This window comes from Platichthys flesus, chromosome 11, assembly GCF_949316205.1.
Source record: "Platichthys flesus chromosome 11, fPlaFle2.1, whole genome shotgun sequence".
NCBI classification, from domain to species: domain Eukaryota; kingdom Metazoa; phylum Chordata; class Actinopteri; order Pleuronectiformes; family Pleuronectidae; genus Platichthys; species Platichthys flesus.
This window is the reverse complement of record NC_084955.1, coordinates 21,659,702-21,686,480: the sequence shown is the minus strand read 5'-3', so window position 1 is coordinate 21,686,480 and position 26,779 is coordinate 21,659,702. Positions and strand designations below refer to the sequence as shown.

The 26,779-nt window shown below is 46.2% G+C and overlaps 1 long non-coding RNA gene across 1 annotated transcript; it reads left to right on the top strand.

The window, feature by feature from the left end:
* The first annotated feature begins 60 nt into the window (after positions 1-60).
* Positions 61-2,591, top strand: LOC133965108 (uncharacterized). Its single transcript, XR_009923844.1, has 3 exons — positions 61-160; positions 808-900; positions 1,837-2,591. It is a non-coding gene; the product is annotated as an uncharacterized LOC133965108 (long non-coding RNA).
* Positions 2,592-26,779: the final 24,188 nt, after the last annotated feature.

Genomic DNA, 26,779 nt, shown 5'->3' with positions numbered 1-26,779 from the left:
GTGTATGCAGAGTTCAGGTAGGTTAGTCACCAAGAACCTACAGGTGGACTTCTTTGAGGCCCTGGACCGCCACGCACCACGCTTTGTCGAGATCTTCAAGGCAAAGAAAGGAAGTGTGGGACAGACCCTGACAGAGTTGGTGCAACAAATTGATGCAGGGGTAAGTCTTTTTTTTTTGCAACAACAATTGTAAGGGGGTAGAAGATGGGAGGACATGGCTAGAGGGGCAACAGTAGTATTGAGGTGTTTTAAATTCATTAACAACATATTTCAAATTCATGTCACAACTCAAACGGGACCAAAAGATAATATTTTTCTCCTCAGTCACTGCCATTCGACTAGTCTAAATTTAAATTTTAGACTAATCAACTAGCAAATTAGTTGCCAGAAACATCCCTAGTGGGGGTGCATTCTAATGGTGTGAAGCTAGTTTTTGGCCTTGAAGAACTTGTCCTCCTGATGGAAGTAAGGACAGACTTATATATGCAAGAGCTGTCTCTGATGATCACAGCGCAGGTGTCCAACTTGCCTCCACTGATGAACTGAGATGGATTGTCCCAAGAAACATACAGTACATATGATGCAATATAAGTACAACTTACAATCCCTGTAGAACTTATGTTGCTACTCACCGTTACAGCTGTGGATTGTTTCTTAAAAATTAATTCTCCAATCAGTAACTTGTTTGCTGCACTGTCAAATAATGCAGTGACACTTGTTTCGTATAGACTTTCACAGACATTTTTGTACTGTAGCTTTTGAATGCTGCATTATCTATAGCTGAATTTATTCATCATCCACTTCTAGAAACCAGATGTGACAGCGGTACGCACCGTTGTACTCCGAGGCCTCCCTGTTCTACTTGGTGATGACCCCAGTGACTTCTACAACACCTGCTTCGTAAGTTTTCATAGGAGCATCTTAAAGGAGCACACACAGTTATGGGGAAATTTGATTTGTATTTACCAGTGTCTCAATGAGAGTGAGATAAAAAAACAAAAAAAACGTTATACTGAATATATCCATGAGTTCAGTACAAACATTGGCATGGGCTGCTTGCTGACTGACAGTTTGATGTCTACCAGAAGGGTGAAGTTACCAGCCTAGCTCCTGTGAAGTGATAGTAATACCTTTGATCTCCAAAACTGAGTTATTTAAGTACAAGACCTTGTACATATTCTTTTTTGTGGTTTCTGTTTTATTTTGAATGATGCAGTGGAGAGAAACAGTAAATCCAGGGGGAGGGAGAGGGGATAACATGCAGCAAATGGCCCAGGACGGATTCAAACCTGGGGTCGCTGTGGTAAGGACACAGTAGGAGATGTGTCCCCAGTAGTCTAAGCCTATAGCAGCGTAGCTATAAAATGGTTAAGGGCTACCTGAACCAGCCCTAACAAAAAGCTCTGTCATAGAAGAAGGTTTTAAGCCTGGACTTAAATGTAGAGAGAGTGTCTGCCTCTCTCACCCATTGAGAGAGCTGACTCCACAGTAACTATCAAATAAAGCAGAAATGCCTCAAAAAAATCTTAAATGTTTTCAACTTAGCTTAGCGCAAATCATGGCAGTGAATATTTTGTTCACTTTTACCGAGTATGCCACTGACTTCTATCCACTGCCATTGTTTGCGCTGAGCTAAGCCGTGATGGTAAGAGCTGAAAGCCAGCTACTGGATGTACAGACACAAAAAAGGTATTGATCATGTTGTCTCACTATGAAAATGATAGAGAAAGTATTCCTTTAATGCACAAGGCTGGAAGGCAGTGTCGGGCAGGACACAACAACTGCCAACAACATTTCCCTGTTGTAATGTAATGTTTTTGTTTGGTTTCATCACAGGATTGTGACACTGATGAGACCTGGGTAAAAGTATCTGTCGGGGTGCTGACTGTTCTCCCTGAAGATCTGCAACTCCTTCCAAATCAGCTCCACCTTCACCCAATGTCTACTGCCATCATTGTTGAGGGAGGTATTGTAATGGATGAACTCCAGAACCTACCTGAGGCACTTTGCCTTTTGTTTGGAATGTCATACGCTTTGCATTTAGACTACCCTAAAGCCATGAAAAACACTTTCTGCTTCATTCAAAGAGTGATGCTTGGCTTGGGAGAGGACAAACTCCCACCAAAATTGCAAAGTCTTAAAAATCTCTTGTTGAGTTAGAATGCAAATGTACGAGTGGATTCAGTTGTTTTTTATTGTTCACTAAATTAACACAGTCCACTCAAATTGTCAGCCCATGGGTTCATCAGCAAGTATAGAGGCTGTACATGCATGTATATTCATTCACATATATGTGAGATCCATTGCCAGTTATTACCCTGTCAGGTTTTTGCGTTCATTGAGTAAAGCCACTTTGCACTTTTTTTTTATTTTTTATATATATGTAGTTTTTATTTAGTGATTTTTGAGTAACATTATTCAGGAATACAAAAGTGCACTTGTCAGCTTGTGGGTTATTTCCCATTGTTGGGAAAGAACTGTTAGTTGTTACAGTTTTAAGGCTGTGTTTACTGTATTATTGATCTTGATATTGATATTGAGCTATGTTTGTGGATGTCTTTCAAGGCAATCTTTAAGAAAAAAAGTTGATATAAATGGAAGAAAAATTAAAAACAATTGATATATTTGAACATTCAACTGTGTTATTACCTTGATTTATTATGTTTAATTGTAACTCCGATTATTTTAGGAGATTGGAACCTTTTTTTCATTCCTGTATAGATATTTGAGCCACTTAGATTGTTGAAGTAACACTTACTTGTTTTTTTAAGTGCAATCGGTTTGCATGGTTTTAGCAAGTAAGTCAGATTGCTGTTCAAGTAAATATAACTTAGAAATGCTAAGTTAGTCCAACTTAGATAATTGTGTTATATGGACTAAACACAGAGTAAATTTCACATGCAATGACTTAGTAGATTAAAATAGGAATTCTGAGTAGTCTTTACTAAGTCGAGAGTACATCTAAAGTAAGTTATCAAGCACACTCTACTTGATTGTTTTAGTTGCTTAAACTCATGTATAAGTGTACTCTAATATGGAAGCACTAGTTAGTACAACTTAAAATACCTAGTTCTCTTTACATGTTTTTTTAAGTGCAACCGGTTTGCATGCTTTTTTAAAGTAATGATAACTAATTGGATTTTACAGTGTACAAGAAAGCATGTTTTATACACAGTATAAATATTAAAAATACTTACATTTGAAGCAGCTACAGTCGGGACCTTACCAGGTTAATGTTGAATTCACAAACTGCATCTGTTGATCCCTAACTGGTCAATAATGAAAAAAAAAAGTTTTAATAACGTTTATATTTGGTCACATTTCGTCAGTGGGTTATGCTTTTAAATTAAATTAGTTTACTACATATTCGTCCTCTTGCAATATTATCATTATTATTGTTAATGTACCAGAGCAGTTTCAAAGCCCCAGTTGTGGAATGGCATCAAAGACCCTGCCAGAATAAACAGGCTCATAATTTGTGATAAGCTGTGACCAGGAAAGAAACTCCTGTTCATTTCATTTCAAGCCACAAAGCATCTGTTTAATGTTTCCCACAGCACGTGCGCACACACACACACACACACACACACACACACACACACACACACACACACACACAATTAAATACAATCAGTCTGTTTTGACAGTTAATCATTTTCATAGTAATTTGATTCTGGTGATGGCTGATCATTTTATAACCTGCCATGATTTTCTGTGTGTTGTCATGTCATCACAAACACCACCCTCACTCAAGAGTAATAACACAACTGACATCCATCAATATTCAGTGTAATTTAACAGCAGCTGTGTATACGTGTCTGTCACTCCTTATGTCCACATGTCAAACTCTGTGAACTACGTCTCGGTGATTTAATAAAAAAAGTGAAATAACGTGGACGTGTATCTGAGCTTCTACCAATCATTCTACTGAGGTGTAGCACGTCCACATTGACCAAACTCTGTTTCATGTTTGTAACCTGGTCGGTTTCAGCGGCCGCCATTAAGTCAATGAAGCACAAAGTATTATGGGATAGGTCGGGCTGGGAAGGATCCACCCAGTGGAGTGCTTCGGGGTGGAAGGACTCATTTGTATTCCTATTTGGAGAAGCCTTCATCTAGTTGTGACGCAATCGTTCTTCAAATGCAGCTCTTGTCACATCAGCAAGAGCAGCAGGTGGATTTAATAACATAATTGAGGGCTACATTCTAATAAGTGCATGTCACAGCAGGAAAAGCACAGATGCAAACAGCACTTAGCAGAGCACATGGCCTCCGCCGTGGCCCCTTAAACCCAATCAAGCTGCTCCAACTCGTATATATTAGTCCCCTGAAGATTCACGAGTGAAATAAAAAAACAAAACAAGAACCATGAATGGACGGGAAATTTATGAAAAATGGTAATAAAAAAAAAAACCTTGGTATGTAAAACAAAAAGGGAAAGAAGAAACTCCTGTGTTCTTCCATTTGTCCAGTAAATGTTGTGTTAATTGATCCTGTAGATTCTTTACCTAATCCTGCTGAACAAAGGCAGAGGACATCGGTTGAGGTAACTCAATTCTGGGATTATTATTATTACTTCAGTTATTGCTGCATTGCATTGAGTTTAATTGATTACGGTAACAAATTTAAAGAGTAACTTGTAAATAATGAAACCGGACGTCAAACTAAAATAATGTGATTTTCAAAAAGTGACGATAATCCTCCAGAAAGCTTGTTTGTTTCTCCGATCAGCGGACGAAGGGCAAAGCTACAAAATATGCAGGAAAACATATTCTATCTGTATTTCTATATCACACACAGTTACATCATTACTCTTCATCACGGTACGGTTGGCTTGTAGGAAAATGATCTTCAAGTAATTTCTTTAAAGTTCCGCTGAAGGTGAAACCAGCCGTCAGTGGGAATTCAGCTTGATCTAAAAAGACCATCATCCACTTCACGCTGCCTTTTCCTGAAATCCTTTTTCCCAGTTGTGAATTCAGCCGTATTTCACTCCTGTGATATTGCCAGCAGTCACAAGAAGGTGACTATTTGTCATAATTATGGTTTGCCGCGGCGCAGCCTGTGGGTGAAGTGAGCGAGCGTGCTCGAGGAATGCTGCGATGACCTGAGGGCTCTTGAGCCCAGGTGTGATTTAAAAAGACAGGGCTGGGAATAGACATGGACGTCCTCTCACTCTCCTCCCGTCCTCCATTGATCACAGGCTAAAACATGTTAATCGACTCCTCGGCTGCTGAGAATCGCCCCCCCCCCCCCCCCCCATCCCCAAGCTTTTTGGAGAACATTTAGAAGCGAGACGCCGATATTGACTGGCGGCCATTGCTGAGTTTCCACCACCTTTAGTAAAAGAGAGCCTCTTCCTCCCGCTGCCCGAATCACTTCTCCTCACGGCCGGTGCAATGCATCGCACAAAACCATTTGCATTTAGATCACCCCCCCCTTCTTTGTTGCATTGCACATTGTGTGTCGCTATCCCAGTCGATACTGCGGTGGGCTCCTAAGAAGAATGGATGGAGGTGGTAATGAAGGTGAACCACCAACACAAACACGCCGCCCGGCCGTTCCTCTGCCCGGCGCCGTGCAGCACCTGGAGTCGTTAGTTTTAATTAGCAGAGGGGAGTGATGGGAGCTCCCCCCCCCACCCACCCATCCCCACCCCCCTGGAGGGGAGCAGCTGAATACTTAGGCGTCCTCACACTGCTGCATGTCTCTGTTCTTTTCTTTGGTATTTATTGTAATTGATCCAACAGATCCAAAACCACAATAATTGTCTCCTCCTGCAAGTGAGTGTTTGTTTGGATGGAGAAAAATATATATCGTCCACATCAACATATTGATTGGTTTTTGTTGGATTGGTTAATTAAAGTCATTTTTCCTCTCTTCTGGTTCCAAACAGCTGTGCAACGCGAGCGGGTTCCTCTCGTACGAAGAGCTGCTCGGAGCCTCAGTGGAAAATCTGTGCTGGCTGTGAAAGAGAGGAGAAGCCGGCTGACGGAGAATGGCACATGGTTTATCGACTGGGCAGCTCTCCACCGATTTTTCACGGAATTAACCTCCTGACAGTTGCAGAAAGTTGAGCAGCAGCTACTAGCATCCTTAAACATCTCACATCCCTTCTCCACCGTTGCACTGATAAGACCTGGAGTCACCTGCACCGCCCGGCCACTCCACCCACGCACCGCAGGCGCCTTGTTAGCCGAGGCCGGGGGGAGAGCGAGTGCGCCGTCTTCTAGAGTCGGGCGAAGGCAGGGGATTAGCTCGGAGGCACTGATAACATCCTGTGATATTTCAGAAAATCTCCTGTTTGTCTAATATCACACTTCCTATTGCTCGTCCAATCTTCCAATCTTCGTCTGTTTCATTCTTATTCAAAGCTGCGTTTGGAGGATTTGGTTCCTGATAGAAATGCTCAGCTCCAGCCCCCCCCCCCCCTCCCCCTTCCCCTCTCTCTTTTCCAGTGAAGCGTATTCCATAATTTACATTACCTATCAAATCTTCCAGTCCCTCGCTGTCAAATACTCCTCACTGCCTTTCCCAGCCTACGGGAATAGCGTAAGCCCGTACCTCATCCTCAAAATGCATGCATGCCAAGCGGTGGTGTTGGTGTGTGTGTGTGTGGGGGGGGGGGGGACGTCTGCAGAGGTTTGATGGACTTAGTTCTGAAAAAACAAGTCCAGTGTTTTGAAAACCGTCAACACTCTGGCAATCCCATCGGTATGTAAAGTCCTATCTCGGTTCAGACATGTGGGAACTTTTTTTCCGAAGTTTTCTCGAGCCACAGTCAAACTGTGGAAGTGTGCACGTGCAGTGCAGGACTGCTGTGCTCTCCCTCTCCCAGCCTGCACACGGATGTGAGGCAACATGTGTGGGTAAAGTAAAACATCTGTGGTGAAGCAGAGAGCCACTGGGGCGAAAACCCGACACAGTCTTCCCTCTGCATATTCCTTCTACCCCTCGGCAATATCCTCAGATTGTGACCATACACACTGTAAAAACACACATCAGAGTACGCATGCTGCACAGCCTCACATCTCCCAGCAGCCCCCTGCATCCCAGCGCCTCCCTAAACCGGTGCAAATGTGTGTACCCTCGAATGCACATGGCCATGTGTTAAAATCAGAATCATGTCCGTGTTACTCAGACTTATATTACCCTTGGGAGGGCGATGTGTGTGAGTGCTGCGCCGTGCCCCTTGGTCCGTGCTGATTATATCAAACAATATGCAGCACGGCGGGAATGCATAAGGAGAGTGGGTGCATCCCCCCCCCACACACACACACACACACACCCCACCCCACCCCAGGGCTGAACTGTGCAAGAAGCTGCTTTATCTCAGGGCTCAGTTTAATACGCCAGCCTTCGGAGGAGCCACCCTGGGGTGGATAGATAGGGCTTGTCATTGTTTTACTGGCTCACACTCTACCATGGAGCTGTATAGGCTCCCCTGTGAGGCTCCAGTCAATGCAAAAAAAAAACTACAGCATGGATTTGTCATTCCAGCCCTCACACTCGCGTTCCATCACTTATCAGCCCGTGTGTGAGCAGAGACACTAAAGTGAACGTTGTTTGGAGTCTCTGCATAAATGGGACTGTTTCAGATCCTTGTGAGAGACAACGAGCCTCTTTTCTCTTCTGTCAAAGAGACGCTCACTTGCTGCACCTCAGCCCTGCTCTTATAGTAAAGACTCCTAGAATAAAGGATCATAATGCAAAACTAGGAGAGCATGTCCAAAGTTGAGAGGTCAAATTAGTCCGGGATTTATGTGACAAACTAATACGAGGTACATACGTCGCTCTGGGATCACGCATCAGTGCATTCTCATGTAATACCAGGAGTAGATGAATTACTGAATCTGTTCTCAGCCTTTAAAGGTCTCCCTCTTTCTCAACCTTCATTCGCATCCATCACCACGTGGGCCCGGTGGCCTGAAACCAGCCTGTCCACGTATAACGGATGGTTGAGATTAGCCACCTCCGTGTATATGTGCCGTGGCGAGCTGAACGCCGTACGCCAGTCTGGTGATGTGTGAGGTCACGTGCGCCGGGGGAAAGTGGGGAACGGATATTAGCGGTTAGTCGTTTGGAGTCCCAGGACGGCCATGTTTCCTGCTGCATCATCACATCTGTAGGCAAATGTGCACGTGGCCACAGTTCCCCTCGTCTCCGATGCCACGGCTCCTGCACAAATAACTTCCTCCCGGACCCAAAAATGAGCTTCGCGTTGCACCATCCATCGATTGGGTTTTCCTCCTCCGTCTCCCCTCCCCCCTGCCGCTGGCGAGTCCCTCTCTCTCTCTCTCCCCCTCTCTCTCTCTCCCCCTCTCTCCCTCTCTCTCTCTCTCTTCTTCAGCTTGCTTCCCTGTTACATCTGGGTGTTATTTTCTGTAGGTGAAATTGCAATTTCAATTTAATCCAATTCAGCGAGCAGCGACCAAGTCCGACTGAGTGTTAAAGAGAGACAAAGAAAACACGATGGGGAGTTTCTTTCAAAGGCGACTGAAGAGGAGGACAAATCTTTCATCTGAACATGTGTCGGTCAACAACAACAACAAGACACATGAATGTACTGTGATGAAAGGCACATGTTCTGACTTTGTGTGTTTCATGTCTCGCGGTGCAGACTTTGCAGCGATGCACAGGACCCAAGCAGGACGGGAGAGGTGCATCCGAGGGAAAATCATCCTTAATTAGCTTTCTTTGCTGCACTGAGCTCTCATAGGCAACCCCCCCCCCCCCCCCCCCGAAATCCTTACAGCCTCTTATGAAAGTCTGACCTGATTCGCCTGAGAGGGATTTTTCTCAGCGCCTCTTGAAAGCAACGCATTAATGATAACGACACGGCTCTGTTTGTTTGTCCCTTCACCTCGAGGGGATTTCGAGGAAGGTGATTCTGTTTGTTCCCCGAGCAGGTAAATCAAAGCTTCGGTGTTTGCATTGTGTAAGTGCATGCGTTAATGCGTGTCTGTGATGACTCAGCACTTTCCAGACAATCTGAATGATCGATGAACTTGTTAGAGCAGCCGTCATGTTTCCCCCCCGTTCTTCAGGGGAAGGTTCTCATCAGAGGTCGATCACAGAAGCTCCAGGAGCCTCCGGAAGGTTCCTCTTCTCCCCCCCGGGTGGAAATCAGGTGATGATGCCGACCTGAAGAGTTATTTATTAGACTCACACGCAGCATCATCTTCATCTCCTGCTGAGTCAGCGCTCCGCCGGCGCTCAAGACCATAAATCAGCTAAACCGGGCCTCGTTCCCCCAAAACATTCATCCATCTATTGGTGCATCTCGAACTGTGTGTGTGTGTGTGTGGGGGGGGGGGGGGGGGGAGGGGGGAGTGTGTGTCTGTCATCTGTTGCAACCAAATGGCCCAAGCACAAACACTGGCAATTGGATTTCCAGAGCCAAACGGCTAGTGTACGGCACAGCTGGAGAGGGGGGGGGGGGGGGGGGGGGTCCCCTCCGTCCTCGAGTGTGACTTCCCCCCCGACAAACATCCCGTCTGTGCCCGCTGCTGCGTGACGAGGTAAATGGAGGGGAACACAGTTTTGGGGGAGAGGGGAGCAGAGACACACCCAGCTGTTGCCTCAGTCGGAGACCTGAGCCAGACCCTGACTCTGGTTAGTCCACCTTGTTAATCTACTGCCATCTCACCTGCTCTCCAAGTGGCCATCCACCGTGCTCCACTGCACATCCTGGATGACCCGGCTTCCAGCCTGTTCCGGGGCGGCAAGAGCCGGGGCCAGAGCGGAGGCACTGCCCCCCCCACCCCCTCACCCCCCGGAAATCTGGATTAAATTACTATAAGCATTTGTTTTTGGTAAAGTCAATCATATGAGCAGATATCACATGACCATTCACGCAGATGTAGCGTGTGCGTGCCGGTATAAACAGGAAGCTGTTCATATATATTTATATATATATACATTATTTCTATTTTATACTATTTCTCTTATTTTATTGTATAGTGTGTAATTACTTGAGCATTGTTAGAAGAGAGCCTGAGACTCAAGCATTTCACTGCCAGCCACTGCTTAATGTCATTGTTGTGCATTTGACAAATAAAAATCTTGAATCTTGAATCTTGAAACAGATGGTCGACTCTGAAGACAGTTGCTTATTAAAAAAAACATATTAAGAAATTTGAAAAAAGTACGAACAAGAAACAGCAATGACCAAAATTAAGAGGAGGGTTCTGTCTAATAAGAGCCAATCAGGAGGCTTATAGAGATGATCGAGTGATTGTTTCCAAACTTCTGATCTAAAATGTGTCCAGCAGCGTTTCCCTCTTCCACATGGACACAGGCATAAACATGGCAACACTAAATGCGGATTTATCCTTGATATTTTATGTGGCATCCAATTACTACACAACATAAACATTGCAGCTATTAAAAAATCTAAAAATGTATCACACAGAATTTGTTTGTGTTTTACAAGGTGCCCCCCCCTGCCCCTTTACTACACCTGCCTCCGTCAAGGAAGCACTGACTCACTCTGCCGCGGCTGGAGAACCGTTTTCTCATCTCCTCTACAAACAGGTTGAGCTCAGATAAGGTCCCTGAGGGGGAACCTGCGTGAAAAAACAACACTTCCTGCTCCTCCTGTTTTTATACGCTCCATTATTCTAGTGGGGCTGATAAAGTATCGACTCCTCAGCTTGTAAACCGTTATGACCTTTAGCTGCTTCTCTGTGGACTTTCATGGCGAGACAAAACAAAGCCACTGATAATTTACTCGGGACTATTTACTCCCAGTGTCTTCCGGAGCAGGATCGTGGAGGATGCGCCAGTGACACTAAACGTTCTCGCTTGATATGTTTCTGATAAAAACACCAGTAACTGATCAAACTTTAATTTGAGCATTTATTTTGATCTTGCAAAACGTTTTATTGAAAAAGAGAAAAAGCATCAGCCGGCATGGGACGGCAGCAAATGGATTCCTAACCACTCAAGTAGTCCTTTCTGAAAAATAATCCATCAATGAATCATAAAGAACATCATTATGACTCTGAGCCTCTTTATTCTGCCGCGTCCTGGGTGCTTGGGGTATTTTTTTATGGAGCACTTCATTTCTCAAATGTAATATCTCTTTCTTCTCCGCCTCCTGAGCCTCCTTTAAAAACATAAATCCACTCCAGACTAGCGCGCGCCGCAGTCCACAGCGATTCCACCGTCTCGCAGATTAAGGCAGAGTGATCCAAACAACTTGGCAACGCTCTCCCTGACACCGCACTGATTTGCAACCTGATTACCATGTAAAAAAAAAAAACACACACACACACTGCAGTGTATTTGAAGAGGTGTCATTTTTTCTTTTCTGAAAAAAAGAAGAAGCAAATAGAAAGGAGAGAGAGAAAGAGGCAGAGGAGGGGGGGAGACGAAAAGGAGAGAGGGGAGAGAAGGAGGCTACTGATTGGGATGGTGCATCAAACAAGGTGGGGGTGGGGGGGGGGGGGCGGAGAAAAATGCAGATCGACAGTTGAAGATGGGGTTAGCTGCTTTGAGGACGAGCTTAAAGAAGAAGGGATGGAGGAGGAGGGAGCTGCAGAAGAAGAGGGTGTTTGAATTGAGGAGTGTGAAGCAGACAGAGTCGTTAAGCGAGAGGTGTACAGGAGGAAGGCTGGGGGTGACACAGAGTCAAAGGCACGACGCCACGGACAGAAGGAGCGGCGCCCTGCCAAAAAGAAATGCCGTGGAAAAAGCTGTGATCCCGTGTCGCTGGGAGGGAGTCTCCTGTCTGTGTGTTTGTGTGCTCAGCCGTAAGCCTGCCTGCCTGCCTGCCTGCCGCCGGGCCCCTGGGCACCGGGCCGGGCCCCTGGGCACCGGGCCGGGCCACGGTCCAGGGAGCTCAGGTAATTTGACGGATCGTGCCACTCAGGCCGGTGATACCTGCAGCTCTCCCTAGCTAGGGATTGTTTCCCCAAGCCTGTTTGGCCCGGGAACCGGCGCCGCCGACATAAGATGAATAAGCGGCTCCTTCTTCCCGCGCCTGTCTGTGTCTGATCCGTCCTCGCCGGCTCCAAGGTCAGCCAGCCGCAGAGTCGCCGAGAATGGGAATGAAAGGGCCCGGGAGGGGGAGGCAGAGGTGGACGGACGCACAGGCAGAGGTGGGAGGAAGGGAGGGAGAGAGAAGACAGATGTCAGGGAGTCTACAGGCGAGGTACATGACTTGGGTGTGAGCAGGTCTGCCTGTGCCCTCTGTGTGTCCTGGCTGGTTTGTTTGGGTGTGTGTGTGCGTTTCTGTGTGAAAGATGTGAGGAAATACATCAAACGCCATCAGCATGAGACGGAGCCTGAGTCGGCTCGGCCCCCCTGCGGTTACGTGTGTTGGTCTCGCCCTGGTTTCCACCGCCACATGGAATAAAACCAACAGTCCTGCATTTCTTCAACCCTGCTGCTAGAAGATAAATCCTTATCAACCTGGATGGAGATATCTCCGTGTGTTAGCCTGTGTACTTGTGTGTGTTGTTCTCCTTCTTCCATTATAATCACATTTTCAATCATCTTGAGGACATTTTCCCAAACCACTCACCAGACAAAATACAGATATCGAAGGACTCGGCAAAACCCAATATTCTGCTAAATGCGATGTCCCCAAGAACTTATGTTTATTTAATACTGATTTGTTTTGGGAAATGTATTTTAGGGGGAAACAGAACTGCTCCCTGGAGTTATGTTCAGCTGCAATATTTTATTAAGTGAAGGAAATGCAGCATTATCGTAGAGAAGAAGAAGGGAGGCGTTCGGGTGGATGGTGGGAGAACAACATCCAGGAGCGGAGAGTTAAATGTTTTACTCTGCATGGGAGGAAGCCGGAGAAGCTGGACAGGGAATCGAACCTGGTAACCTTTTGCTGTAAGGCAACGGTTCAACCCACTGCATCACCATGCCGCCCAATTAGGCTTTTACTGCTGGACAGTGTTTCATAGAAAACAGATTTGTAATTGATTCACCGTATGATTAAGGCTGAGTGCTACAAACCTCTCATCGAGGTCGGGGAAACACTGAAGCTTTAACGTGTAGAGTGGTGATGTGTTCGATGCTCAGTCACCAGCACGACCTCTGGTATCTCTCTTCATCCTCACTTCAATCCGAGTGTTCAGCCTCTGAGAGAAAGGATTCGGACGGTACAGATTAAATCTGACGACAAGGGGAAAAGTTTTCAAACACTCGGTCGAATGTTAAAAACCAGTCCCAGCTGGACGAGTCTCAAGCGGCTCAGCCACAGAGGCCTCGCTCACACTCTGCCATTGTCATTCCCCTTTTTTCCGCATCACCTGTGGCTTAAACTGACCCCTTCAGATCCTCCTCCATGATTGGACTTTTCACTTTGTGGCCAGAGCCCCCTCACGCCTCCCGTGTGCAGCTGGGCGAGGAGGAGGATCCGACGTGACTCGGGGACATCTCTGCCTTCCAAGGTTCTCTCTCTGTTTGTCCAAAATCAAAGAGCGTAAAAGTGGAAGATGTAGCATTTTCCTTTTAACCACAGCAGCTCCGGTAAAGCACAAAGCAGCGCGGAGGCCATTGTTGACGTTTGGCAGCGCCTTTGTTCTCCTCTGATATCTGACATGAAATCTTTATTTCTAGATTGTGAAGAAAAGAAAAAAAAAAATAGCTTTCGGCTGCTGCGCTCGCTGCTGCTCTCCACGCCCACGTTCAGGAAGGTGTGTTAGTGAGCAGCGTGTATCTGTGTGTAGAATCTGTGCGTTTGTGAACTGTGTACGTGTGTGTACGTGTGTGTACGTGTGTGTACGAGTGTGTACATGTGTGACCGTGTGCGTATATGCGCCTCATGAGTGTACTGTATAAATGTCACTACATCATCTCTTTGTGGATACGGCTGAGTAAGTATAGCTCAGAAAATCAATCGAAAGCCCCATGAGCGTAACATAAAACCACCGAACGTTTTTGTTTCTTCCATTTAGAACCCCCCCCCCCCGTTAGCTTAGCTTCAGACTGCAAATCATGTGGATTATTTTTTGCTGCAGTTAAATAAAAGAAGAAGTGCAGTATATATGGATGTTGCTGTTTGGGCGAGAGATATATTTTCCGTCTTGCACGCTACGAGAAGCAGCCGCCATTAAAATGTGATTTCCCCCCCCCGACACGACTCATGATTTGTGCTGTAAAGGTGCTGGAGACAGTGGATTTGTTTCTCTTATTTAAGGAGCTATGTGAAAGCTGTGCGGGGGGGGGGAAATGCAGTCTGTTAAAACCAGGGCGGCAGATTCCAGTAATGAGAATCGTTTTTTCCAAACGTGCGACCCGGCACAAAACACGGAGCCTGCACGTTCCCAGAATCATTCCATCAGCTCTCTTCACCCCTGTCCCATTCACTTTCCCTCTCAGCTAACTTTCTCCGCCTCCCCTCTCCTCTCCTATCTCCCCCCCCACCCAGCCCCCCCACCCCCGTTCAATCTCTGCTCTGTCAGTTCGGGGCTCTCGCCTCTCCCTCAGTCATTGATCACAGTGGCAACAGTGTTTGCTGGTCTGGAAACGTGTGTCTCTGCGGGGAGGGAGAGGAGATCAAACACTTTAATTACTGCCGACTTGTAGGTGGATGCCGGCTACAGGCAGCCGTCGTGTACCGGGGACAGCCAGGAGAGAAACGCTCGAGCGAACACGGGACGCAGCCCCGGAAGCAAAAAGCCTTCCCTTAATCCAGAGGCACCCGCTCACACTTCAGCCTTAAGACCCCGTGCAGCCCTCGTGCACGTGGCTCTGACGTGGACGGGCCCTGAATGTGCACGTGACGGGTTTATTCCTCCGCATTTTTGTAAGGGAAGACATCGGCCACTCGTGTGGTAACACCACCTACGCCATCAGCTGGCATACACAACAGTCAAACGCGGATTGTGCACGCTCAATGTGAACTTGTACTTTTCCCTCCAGCGCGTTCAGTCCCTCGATAAGAAAACCTCACGTCCTGTATACGACCTAATGACCTCGTGTCATTCGGCCTTTGTCGCTCCACTGATTCATTTATAATACCTGCATTGATCCTGGAGAGAGGTACAAGGGGGGGGGGGGTGCCCCGTCTCTGCCTGTCCCACTGCTGATTCAGAGCTGCAGGCACAGTGGGAACCGACTATCTACCTCACTGGTTTGTGTATTCCTGCCAGGCTGAGGGGCTTCCCTGTCACTCAAGGGCCCGGGCGTCACACAGCTGTGTCAGAGCTGCAGTGTTTATTCTACTCAAGGTCAGAGGTTGGAGTAAAGGTCAACGAGAAGGTGACCTCTGAGTCGTCATTTAGAGATTTTTTTAAGTGCATCAGATATGATCATAAGCAAAGTGTGCACCCCCAACCCCACAGATAACAGGCACTGTACCCTCCCCCCCCCCACAGACACACTCCACTCAATAAATGTTTGCACTATCGCGGTGTGCGCTACTCTCTCCCTATCCAGCGTGTGCCTTATGACCGCCTACTACATGTACACTGTGTACTATGTTTTAAATACTTACTAAGCGTACTTATATGTTCTGTCTCTTTATATGTTCCGGGGATCAGAGGGAAACAGCATTTCAATCCCCTCTATGTCCTGTGGAAATGGCGGAATTGACAATAAAGATGACTTTGATCAGAGAAGAAAATCATGAAAAGTCCATTAGTTTAACATTAACACAACGAGAGTGTGAGCGTTCTAATTATTGCCAGATACACAAAGCCTTTTTTTGCTGGTGGGACTTTTTGTTATGATTGTTCAGGTTGCTTTGTTTGTGGGCCTCCGGCTTAATGAGCAAATCATCTCGATACTGAATTTTATCTCAGTCCCGGCAATGAAGTGTTTTCATATTTTTCCCTGGGAAAGAAATTTAAACAAGTGGAGCAAAATGTAATCAAGGAGGCCGACTCTGGTTTATTGTTTGTGAACATAATTCGTACTTTCATCGAGATCCCCCTCAAGGGCGCTTCCTCTCAAAGGTCAGGCTCAAACATTGGAGATAATTACAGCGATATGTGAAATAATACAAGTAGAGGGATTAGTGCGTTCTCCCAGCATTTCTTACCTGCACCAAATTATTTTTTTATGCACTCAAACGTTGTGTTTCTCTCCCGGCCCCCACAGGGACGACCAAAAGCACATCAGCTTTATGGTGGTTCGGTCCGGACTGCACCACAGAAATGGATTTTTTTTCATTAAGAGGTGAGGTCTTTGATACGGCGGATCAATTTTTCAGAAGTGTTTTTCTTTGATAAACAAGGATCCCCCCCCTCCCCCCCCTCCCCCGCCCCTCCAACTGGCGAGCACAGGCCCCCCCCGGCTGAAGCGAGAGCAGTCAGAGAAGTAATGGAGAAAATAAAGAGAGAACGAGTTAGAGAAAGAGAGTGAGAGAGAGAGAGAGAGAGAGAGGGTGGAGACCTGGAGAGGAACAATTGAAGATGTAGGCAATGAAGAGTAGAGAATAAATATTTATGTCTTGTAATGTTTCTGCACGACAGACTCTATAATATATTTGAACAGGGCGCTACACCTCAGCCATGAGAAATGTGCTGCACTCTGCCAATCAAGCACACGGGGAGATTTGGAGAGAAAAGGGGGGGGGGGTAAACAGATCAAGGAAGGCTGTGAAGGAAAGAAGGGATGGAAGCAATGACAGAAAGATGCGAGGAGGGAGAAAGAGAAGAGAGAGAAGAGAGCGACTGATATGGACGGAGGAGCAGAGGGAGGGGATACAAACAAAAGCCCCCGACAGGCAGAAATTGACATCACAGGTACGGCAAATGGGACAGCGGACATCAAGCACATCGAGATGATGTACACAGGGAGAGATGGCAGAAGAAAGAAAGAGAGAGATTTGTGGCCTGCGGAGTGAAGGGCATGAAATGAATAGAGCCAGGGGGCCCACTGGAGTGTGTCCTGGGGAAATGTGCGACTGGGTCAGGGAGGCGAGAGGGCCGTGCGAGCAGCGGTGGTTGCAGACGAGGGTCTGTAGAACCAGCTGGAGGAAAAGAGAAGAGACGGACATGGACCATTAACCCGGGGATAGTAGCTAACCAGATTCCCTCTGGGGGGGGGCGCTGATGGGAGACGCTGGGAGGAAGACGTTCGGAGGGCCAATCAGTGAAATATCTATAAGTGAATATTATTTAGCTGAAATCACCAGTGGTTATTATTATTTTTAAATCTTTAAACATTGGGAATGGAAGGTGATGCATTCCCGAGGCAAAAGATATAAACGTGAGAATAATTTGAATTTAGGGGAAATGTAATAAAGACATCTCCAGACCAGTGGAACCAGTCCTGCTCACGTGGGTCTGATGTCATTCAGAGCGTTTGGAGTGATTTGTAATAATTGCGGTGCTCGGCTGTCGGCTGTAATCCACAGGGAATCTGCTGCGTCTGGTGTTTCAATCTTCCCTGTGCCATGAAAGATGAAGGCAGCCGGTGATGGAATCAATCAGGGGAGAGAATTGTTTTAGCTCTGCTGAAACCCATTGTCAGTAAAATGTGAAATAAAAACCTGGACATGAGGAAACTGTAGTTAAAGCTGCATAACAGTTTTTTAGGTTTAAGGTTTAATGTACATCATGTAACTTTGGCCACTAGGGGTCTCTCAATCAAAACAATAACAAATGTCCTAGTTTTCCGATGCAGCGTGGGATCATGGGAGTTATTTTCTTCACCACTAATTCTCGTATGATATCGTCTGGGGCTGCTTGTGCAGTAACTTCTTATACTTTACGCTTAGACGAAGAATTGCACTAAATCACGTGAAATGCGAAATTTTCGGCCTCTTCAAGTTCACCGACTTGCTTTGGCCATACTGTTGAGTAAATCTGGCTCCCCCCCCCCCCCCCCCCCCCCCCCAACACACCGAACCGCGGGCAGCCGCTCCCAGCGCTCATGCACACACGAGGCGATTGCAGGCTTCCTGCCCAGCCTGATATGATGGAGAGCCAAAATAACTGAGTGGCTGGTGAACACAGTTGAACATCCAGGAAGCCAGGGAGAGCCAGATGTTTTCCTCAGAAGTTGGCGGACAGAACCAGGGAGAGCGCGCCAGTGACTGTTGGACCTCAGTCGACAGGTGGGGGGGGGAAGGGGGGGGCCCGACTGTCTCGATGTGTAAGCAATGTTTGGCAATCGCCAGCAAACACATTAGCCCTGTGATGAATGGATAGTTTGTTAAGTTTGTTTCTGTGAGATCGTGTCCGGGTCCAGCTCCTCTGCTCGCTGGTGGTGACAAATGTTTCATGCAACTTTAATTTTTTGTCGCCTGTGGAGAGATTGGATGATGATGCACAGATTTCTTTAGTGAGTTTCTCATCTGTCGACCATTCGTGGCACTTTACAATCACACAGTAATGATGCAGGAGCGGGTTGGGGTTCAGCCTTTCTGCTCAAGGACACTTCCATATAGACGGCAGGGATCAAACCGAGAACCTAATGATTATGAGACGACCGCTCTACCTGACTTGTATGTTTTATCATCCATGATACATTGGGCAATCTCATTTTAGTCGGAGCCTTGGACTATGTGCATGTGAGCCCATGCACTTATATTCCGCACGGCACGGAGAGGGAAGCACCGGGCTGTGACAGAATTGCCGGCTGGCGATGCGCTATGGCCGCCCATATCAATGGAAGCGTTTTCCTTGCTTCCCCTAAATGTGCTCAGACAGAGACAAAGACGGAGGCTGCCAACTGAATCCCTGAAATGGACAGCCCTGGGACACCGAGTGAAAGTCAAACAGTTTAGCGCAGAGTAGTTAGAGGCTGGCTCACTGTCTGCCCGCTCCGTTAATGGAGAGCCGGGCCGGCAGGTGAGTGTTGCAGCGGTGCAGAGGCTGGCATGTGCCAAGCCAGGGAGGTGAGAGAGGCACAGCCGACCCCCTGCCTTCTGAGTCATCTGTCACCGGTGGAAAGTAAGCAATGCTAGTGTGTGTGTGTGTGTGTGTGTGTGTGTTTGTGTGTCTGTGTGTGTGAGAGCGCTCTGCAGGGCGAGGAGGTAAAAAGAATATGAAAATGAAAGAAGAGGTTATGGAAGAGGCAGAAAACCTGTCAGGGAGACATTCAGTACCTTCAGAAAGTATTCAGACAACCTGCTAGAATCGATTTTAGACTTTTTTTGGGCAAACACAAAAAAAAAACTTAAATATCACATTCACACGAGGATTCAGACACTTGAAATGTGCTGAGGTGTCTCCCAGCTCTCTTTGTCTTGGTTGGAATATCAGCTTTAAATCTCAACCTGTGCTTAGCTCAATTGACTGAATGTGACTTGGAAAGGCACCTGTCCGTACGAGGTGTCACAGAATATATTTCAGCTAGAAGGATGAAAATCTGGAGTGTTCCCGGAGCCGGCTGGCCAAACCGAGCGATCCAGGAGGAAGGGGGTTGGTGGGAGAGGTGACAACGAGTCTGATGGTCTGGCTGAGCTCCACAGATCCTGTGTGGAGAAGAGAGAACCCTCCAGAAGGAAAACCAACACAGCAGCACTGATCGGAGCTTCACGCCACGTTATGGCAGATGGGCCAGATGGAAGCCTCCTCATTGAAAGGCGCATGGAAGCCTGTGAGGAGTTTACAGAGAATCACCTTGCAGACTGCGAGGAACCGACACTCTGGTCTGATGAAACCAGGATTTAACTGTCCGGCCTCAAAAAGCCTCTAAACACCTGCTGATTTCCCCAAACTCCTTTACATGTTTCATCATCTCACAGCAGAAGTGAGATTACGTTCTCATCTTTATCACACTTCCTGTTTTTTTAAGCTTTAAAATGATGTTTGTATCTTTCAAGCAAGAAATTATTTAGATTTGGAAAAACACGATTTTATCAAATATCGCTTGTTGGAATTGAAGGTGAAGCCCCAACTTTATCATTGTCTCTAAATCAGCATTGTTGTGCCATCGCCAAATGGAAGCCAAATTATCTTGATCGCCCCCCTGTGGCTGGCTGCAGTATAACTCATAACCCCGCCTCCTCCATTTTTTTTTTTTTGCAGAATTGTTGTACAAAGGGAGGAAGTGGACACATGTGGCATCGATAGTTGTATACAGGCATCAGCAAAGCATTCAGCAAAGCAGATCATCAAGAGGTCTCACACACACACACGCACTCACACACGAACACACAAACGGACACACAAACACAGACTAAGCCTTATCTGTCAAAGAATAGAAGCAATGTTCCATTTTACTTCTCCTTTCCTTTTCCTCTCTTAATGAAAACCTGCAGATTCGGGCCCTTACGTGATAAAAAAATCATTATTCTTCTGCCCATAACATCTTATAACCCCCTTGAGTTCCAATTCATTATCCAGCATCCGAACAAATAATAGCTGAGGGACAACCCGAGGTTGCTCTCCTGTTTGTTCTCTTTTGTAATCAAGGTTAAAAAGGACGCAGCTCAGCGATAAGATACCAAAAACAGTTACTGTGCGATCAGAGCTGTGGATACTTCCCCGACTCTGCTTTCACCGGTGGACTCGGGAGAAGTAAAAAAAGCTTCAGGGGAATTTTTACCTGCATCGTGACAAAAGTTTGGAGAAAACGGGTTTCGCTTCAGTGAGTCAATTTTCAACCACAGCATGTATCTATTCAAGGAGTCTGGTCCGTCAGAGATGCTCCTTAATCCGTCTCCCTCGCAGCTTTGTAAAGACCTCTCTTCACCTCCATCACCGCGCTCTGAGACGTTTGGATCTGACAGCCGAGGCTCCTGCCCCCCCCCCACCCCGACGTGCCTGCCGGCCCTGTTCTTCTTCTTCTTCTTCTTCTTCTTCTTCTTTCATTTAACTTCTCTTCTTCCCTCTGTGCTGCGGGGCACAGTGTGTCATCACGCCGTGCAGGTACTGCTGACAGGGTGTGACGTTTCAGGTGAGAACGCACAAAGGCCCCCACAGGTCACTTTTGTTCATTGTCAAGCTGAGATCACACGGCCTAAACATTGTGTGTAGGTGTTAATAACTTAACTGCCTTGTCACTGCTGAGCGTCAGTCAGTCTGCAAACAACCAGATGAGCCATTCACTTGTTCTAAAAGGACTAGGTCTGCGTCGCAGGCTCCTCACAGATCTCCTGTTCTACTTATTATCTCTGTCTTGATTCTGCTGCCTGAGAGGATTCAACAATACAGCAAATATGGAAAATGCTTCTGCTTTAGACTCACTTATAATAAATCCACTATTTTCGGTGCCATTAAATTGAACTGAAAATATTCTTTTTGGTGCAACAACATCACAAACAGAGAAAACAGTGTGTTCCTTCTGTTTCTTTTGAGATGCACTTTTTGAGTTGAAGGCTTTGACAAATGGAATAGTTATTTATTGGTTATTTGATAGGGGCAGTAAATGTATGAGGGCACAGTTTAGTACGTCAAATTGATTCCAGAGGCTGCACAGGAAGTTCGGGGGGGCAACATACAGATAGTTTATGATAGATTATGTGTGCCGCCCCTGATCTGGATCTTCACCAAAATGTAATGAGTTCATCCTTGGCACATGCCACTCTCCTTCAAAGGTTTCATGAAAATATGTCAAGTAGTTTTTTTTTGCATAATCCAGCAAACAAACAATCACGTAACCTCCTTGGCAGAGGTGATAATGTCCTGAGCCTGAGTGTAAGGGTTGGAAACCTCAGCTTGCTCCACTACAGAGGCTCTCTGAGTGATACACAAGGTAAACAACCTGCAGGGACAGATGTCTTAACTCACTGCCACCATATAACCACCGCTATCTGAAAAGAGGAGCAAATAACAACATCTTGTATCAGCGTTCAGTCGGCGGAGCGCTCTCGAGCGGCAGTCAACTGCTGCCATGGGAAACACATATCCCCATAAGCCTGCAGCTCAGATGCAGTTTTCACAAATGTGTTAAAAAAAAATGGTTTTCTACTCTGGAAAAATACAAGCTGCAGTCTCATTATCATTCTTATTCCCCTGCAGGAAAGAGAGGAGGATGGAAAGTTCGATCAGAAAACTTTCAGGTTTGTTTAGTAAATATTTGTTGGCAAATTAAATGAAGTTTGGATATTGCTTTGCTGCTGGATGCAGGCAGCTGTTGTTTCCCCTTCTCCCGGTGCAGGTTGTATAGATAATATAAATATAATGAATGCATTGCTGGATTTTCACTAAATTTGATGGGAATACTTCCAAATAGTTTGTTTCTGAAGCTGATCAGAAAATGATTCCTCGTCCTATAAATCAGAAAGTGATCGTCAAATTAATGCAAAGTTTTGAAAGTATCCATACATTCTGTAGGACTATAAATAGAAAAATTGCTTTTATCTATGAAATTACATTACAATATAAAAAATATTTCCTGATTGAAGTACTGACAGTAATAGACTGTACTTATATAGCAATCTTCCTGTATCATAAACCACTCAAAGCACTTTTCCCACATACATTTTATACAGCGGGGGAATAATCATCCCTCTGGAGAGTGGATGACCCCCTGTCTACATCTGGAACATGCAGTTTACCTCCATTGCTATACTTTGTTCTTTTCTCAGTTTCCTGTAATAAGCACGGTTTGGTGAAAAATATAATATTCACTGTCAAATACATTTGAAAGGTTGAACGCTGGATTACTCAGCAGCCATCTCTGAGCAAATCGAGTGTGCGCCCTTTCGATGGAAAGTAGATGGAACAACCGGGGAACCAGGCCGAGCAGAGGGACGCCTCCCACTCGGATGGAAGACCGGCAGTGCATCTTGACGCTAAGCTTTCGGAAGCAGCCACCCAGAAGTTGTAGCCCGAAGCCAGAATTATGCAGCTCCGCTCTCGCAGTCAATCTTAACTGTGGCACTTCTGGCCTCAATGCGCAGAGCCAGCATCTGACACCTGCTGCCGTCCTGGGATACAGGTGCACGTGGTCCCCTCGGGGCATCAGTTAGCAGCTCAGCCCATCTCCCGGTCGCACGGCCTGGGGACAGACAGGAGCGAAGGCATGTTCGACTTATCTGATGGACTGTGGGCGGAGGAAGACACACGTGGCGAGATAAGAGCTCAATGCTTTTGACACAGCGAGAAATACAAGATATTTTTTTAAAACATTGTCAACAAGACAAAGACTAAACTGTGACAAATTGGCTGTTATATCCTGGAAGCACCTATAGCGCGTGTGAACTGTCACGACACAATTAACAGAGCCCTCCTGATGAAGTGGAACATATCCAGCTGGAGAACCTTGAGAGGAGAACAATTCAAGGCAGCTTTAAAATGGTCTCCCTTCAACTGTGAGGAGCTTTTCACAGAGAGCGTTAAGAGCTCGGGACCGAACACCAGGGCCATCATCCGCTGACGCCCTCTGCCAGAGCCACTTTCCACCGGCGCAGCTTAAAACATCCTCTTTTTTTTTGGGGGGGGGGGGTACAGTCAAATTGTAAGCAGTGCTCTTTGAGTGTCAAGGCCGCGTGTCGTGCTGCTTCAAAGACAAAGGCCCGGAGAAGTCAGAGCCTCTGCTTTTGTTCAGTCACTCGGAAGACAGTGCTGCGGAGCGTTTCTGCTGTGGCAGGAGTTTTCTGAAAGCACTGGGGAAGAGAATAAAAAAAAAGAAGGAGGGCACAGAGTGAGATCAGTGAACAGCCTCCACTTTCCCAGAGAGGGAGCTTTCCAAAGGTCACAATGCCCATTCACACACCAATTTACATTGATCAGCAGTCTCCGCGGTTGTTTATGCATCAGGGGGTTTTGCCCAGAAACCCTGCCATAAATCAACCATGCACCGAATCCAGCGACAAGAGGAAAAAATGAAAATCTCCAAAAACCCACTTTCCACGTGAAAACACTCTCAACAAAAGCTGCAGTCGATGTTTCTGTTGGAAACTGTTTGGTTTTTCCCTCCCCAAGTTTAGTTCGCATTTGATGTAGATCAAAGCCCGGCACATTTCACACAAAGAATCAGACTGTGAATCCCAGCGGTCACTTCAAAGCACCGACGAGATAAATAAATAAAAGCGGGGGAAGATAAATTGTGTTTGACATGTATTCAGTCAGTCTGTGTTTCAACGTCATGGAGCTATTTGTCCAATTAATATATCAGTGTTCACTAGTTTAGTCGGGGTAAAGTGAATAATTGCTGTAATGACTCAATCAGAGTTAACCTCTGTTTCGCTCGGGGAGACTCCTGCAGTAGATGTGCTCGCTTCTTCCGTGCATCTCCATTTGTTTTCCCAGGATACAAGATAATAGACTTTCACGTTCTCCGCAGTGAGCTGAAGACCTGCTGTGCATTCAACACGCCATACACACACATGTATATTCATAGGCACATGAACTTGGAAATAGTGTGTAACAAATAAATTATCATGAAGCATCAGTTGATAGTCTGGCAGTTCAGAAAGTGAAGCCAATACCTGAAGGGCCTGAAACGTGTATTCTCTGAGATGACCAGCAGAGGGTGAGTTCTCTGGTTTCTTCGTTGTTTTATAACGTCAGTAAACTTTTTATGATCTCAAAAGCTAGTTTCAAGTCTTCTTCAAAACTGCATGATGCTCATTTTGTAAATGATGGTCACATAAAGATTGAAATGGACGATAAAAACAGTTTGCATTGGGGCATGGATACTGTGTGATTGACGGCTTTTACAATGGTTGCAGGCATGCAGTGTCTTCGAGTTCTCAGTCCAGCTCACCCCCCCCTGAGGTTCCAAATATGGGCTTCAAAAAAACCAAGATGGCGCTGGCCAATGTGAAACTAGTGGCCTCAGAACAACAGTTTGCATCATGGTGTGTTGCCAATGTTGTTTTTCTCAAGTAAACCTATGAAAAGTTCAAAAATATCAAACTCAAACTACTGGTGTTGCCTGTGCTGCCAAAATCTGATACATCTTATTCTAAGGACCTATTTTCCAAAAGCTACTGCAGACACACCCCTGAGCCACAGGGTTGTACTGGGTTTCTTCATGATGATAAATAACTACAAAGTCCATTTTATTTTGAGACAGTGTCACAAACACAGTCCCACTGCAGTGAATACCTCTTTCATTGAGATTAACATCTTTGACTCTACAGCAATGCCGGCGGCTGTGTGAATTATAACGCAGCAGTGCTTTGAGCTAAATGCTAATGGCAGCACACTGACACGCTCACGATGACACGGGTAAAACTAAGCAGGTGTAATTTCATCACGATTGCACCACAGCGACTGCAAACCACAAAATACAATCTGTAGAAACCCTCATAGCCCTCCTTCTGATTATTGTGTGGATTTTTCAGTCTGGACCAACTGACCAGCTCGGCTTTCCCTCCGGCCAAGCAGCGGTAACATTCAGTTTTAATATTTCAGACCTGAACTCAAGACACAGATGTTTCCAAAAGGTTTGTTTATGGTAGAATTTTCGTGAAGCTGGTTTTGGGAGCGGGACGAGGAGCTGAGCAGGAAACTGAGGCAGGCTTGTCTGCACATTGATGAGCTGGAGCTCGCAGACAACATGGAGAGTTAGGCCAGGCAGGGGAAAATAAAGGGAAGGCAGGCAGAGGTAAACCTGACGCACCGGCACACAAGAGTTAAAACAACACGCGATGACTCAGGCAAGAAAACCAGGAGATGGCTGAAGGGCAACGCGTCAGGTGAACGGACGTCTGGCAGAGGGAAGAGCCGAGGTTTAAATACTGCAGGAGCTTGTTGAGCTGACGACACGATCAGATGCAGGATGATTGGCAGAGGGAGGAACTGAGGACACACACACACACACACACACACACACACACACACACACACACACACACACACACACACATGCACACCCCATTATCCTTTTACCTAATGATTTTGTCAATAAAAACCATTAAGTGTCCTCTTCCTCCACACAGGTGGCAACCTGCCACTGCCACAATATGGAAATAGATTATATAAACAGTAATGCATGTTTGCATGAAAACAAGTTTCACGCCGAGATGCAAATCTGTTTGTTACGGCAGCAGCTGCTGACCTGTCAGACTACTCTATCAAACAAGACAGAGCTTCCAGCCTCTGCGTCTATTTCCGCTGCTCACTGTTTCACATCATTTGATTAATGACATCAGAGTTTAAAAAGTACAACCTGAAACTTGGGACACAACATGTGATGGATGTGATGAGATACTGAGGGAGGTGAGGAAGAGACTGACGGGGCCGGAGGGGCTGAGAGGGAGATTCCATCAGATCAGTGATTGAGATGCAGAGCAACCGGGACGGACACGTTGAGGAGCTGCTGATGTGTCATCGATTGGCACTTTCACACAGCGAGGGCAGATTCCACATCAGGGCTGAGGTGGTACGTTCAGAGCTGGCAGCCATTCCCATGTGCTTAAAGGATGTATTTAATTAATGGACAAAACAAGGGTGCATGTTAAGCAGGGGCCGAGCAGAGCAGATCGAAAAAATTGTGACTCGAATCGTCGACAAATTGCATCGAAGCTTGGCAGCGTCGACAATCGATTCATTAATTACGGTGGTGTGTGATAATCACAGAGGCACGGTGATGACGCTCCCACTTTGATTAACGATTTTACTGGGAATAAGTCCAAGCAAATGTGCCAGAACGGTGACATTAATAGCATAGCACTTCCGACGTACAACTGTTTAAATGTGTATTGATGGGCCGTGTTAAATGGGTTAAAAAGACAGGGAGCAAAATGAATGTCAGCGCCCGTAAACAATCAAACATTCAATTGTACATTCCTTTCCACTTAGCTACTGGGGTCGGCTGAAAACAATCCATTTTAAAAGCCACTGTCTCAGGAGCGCTGAATCTGTCTTTTTGGGATATCGTTAATGCACCGTTGACTCATCGCCATCACGCTGAAAGCCTTAATGCCTCATCCGTACACGAAACGATTGGATTTCTGAAAGTT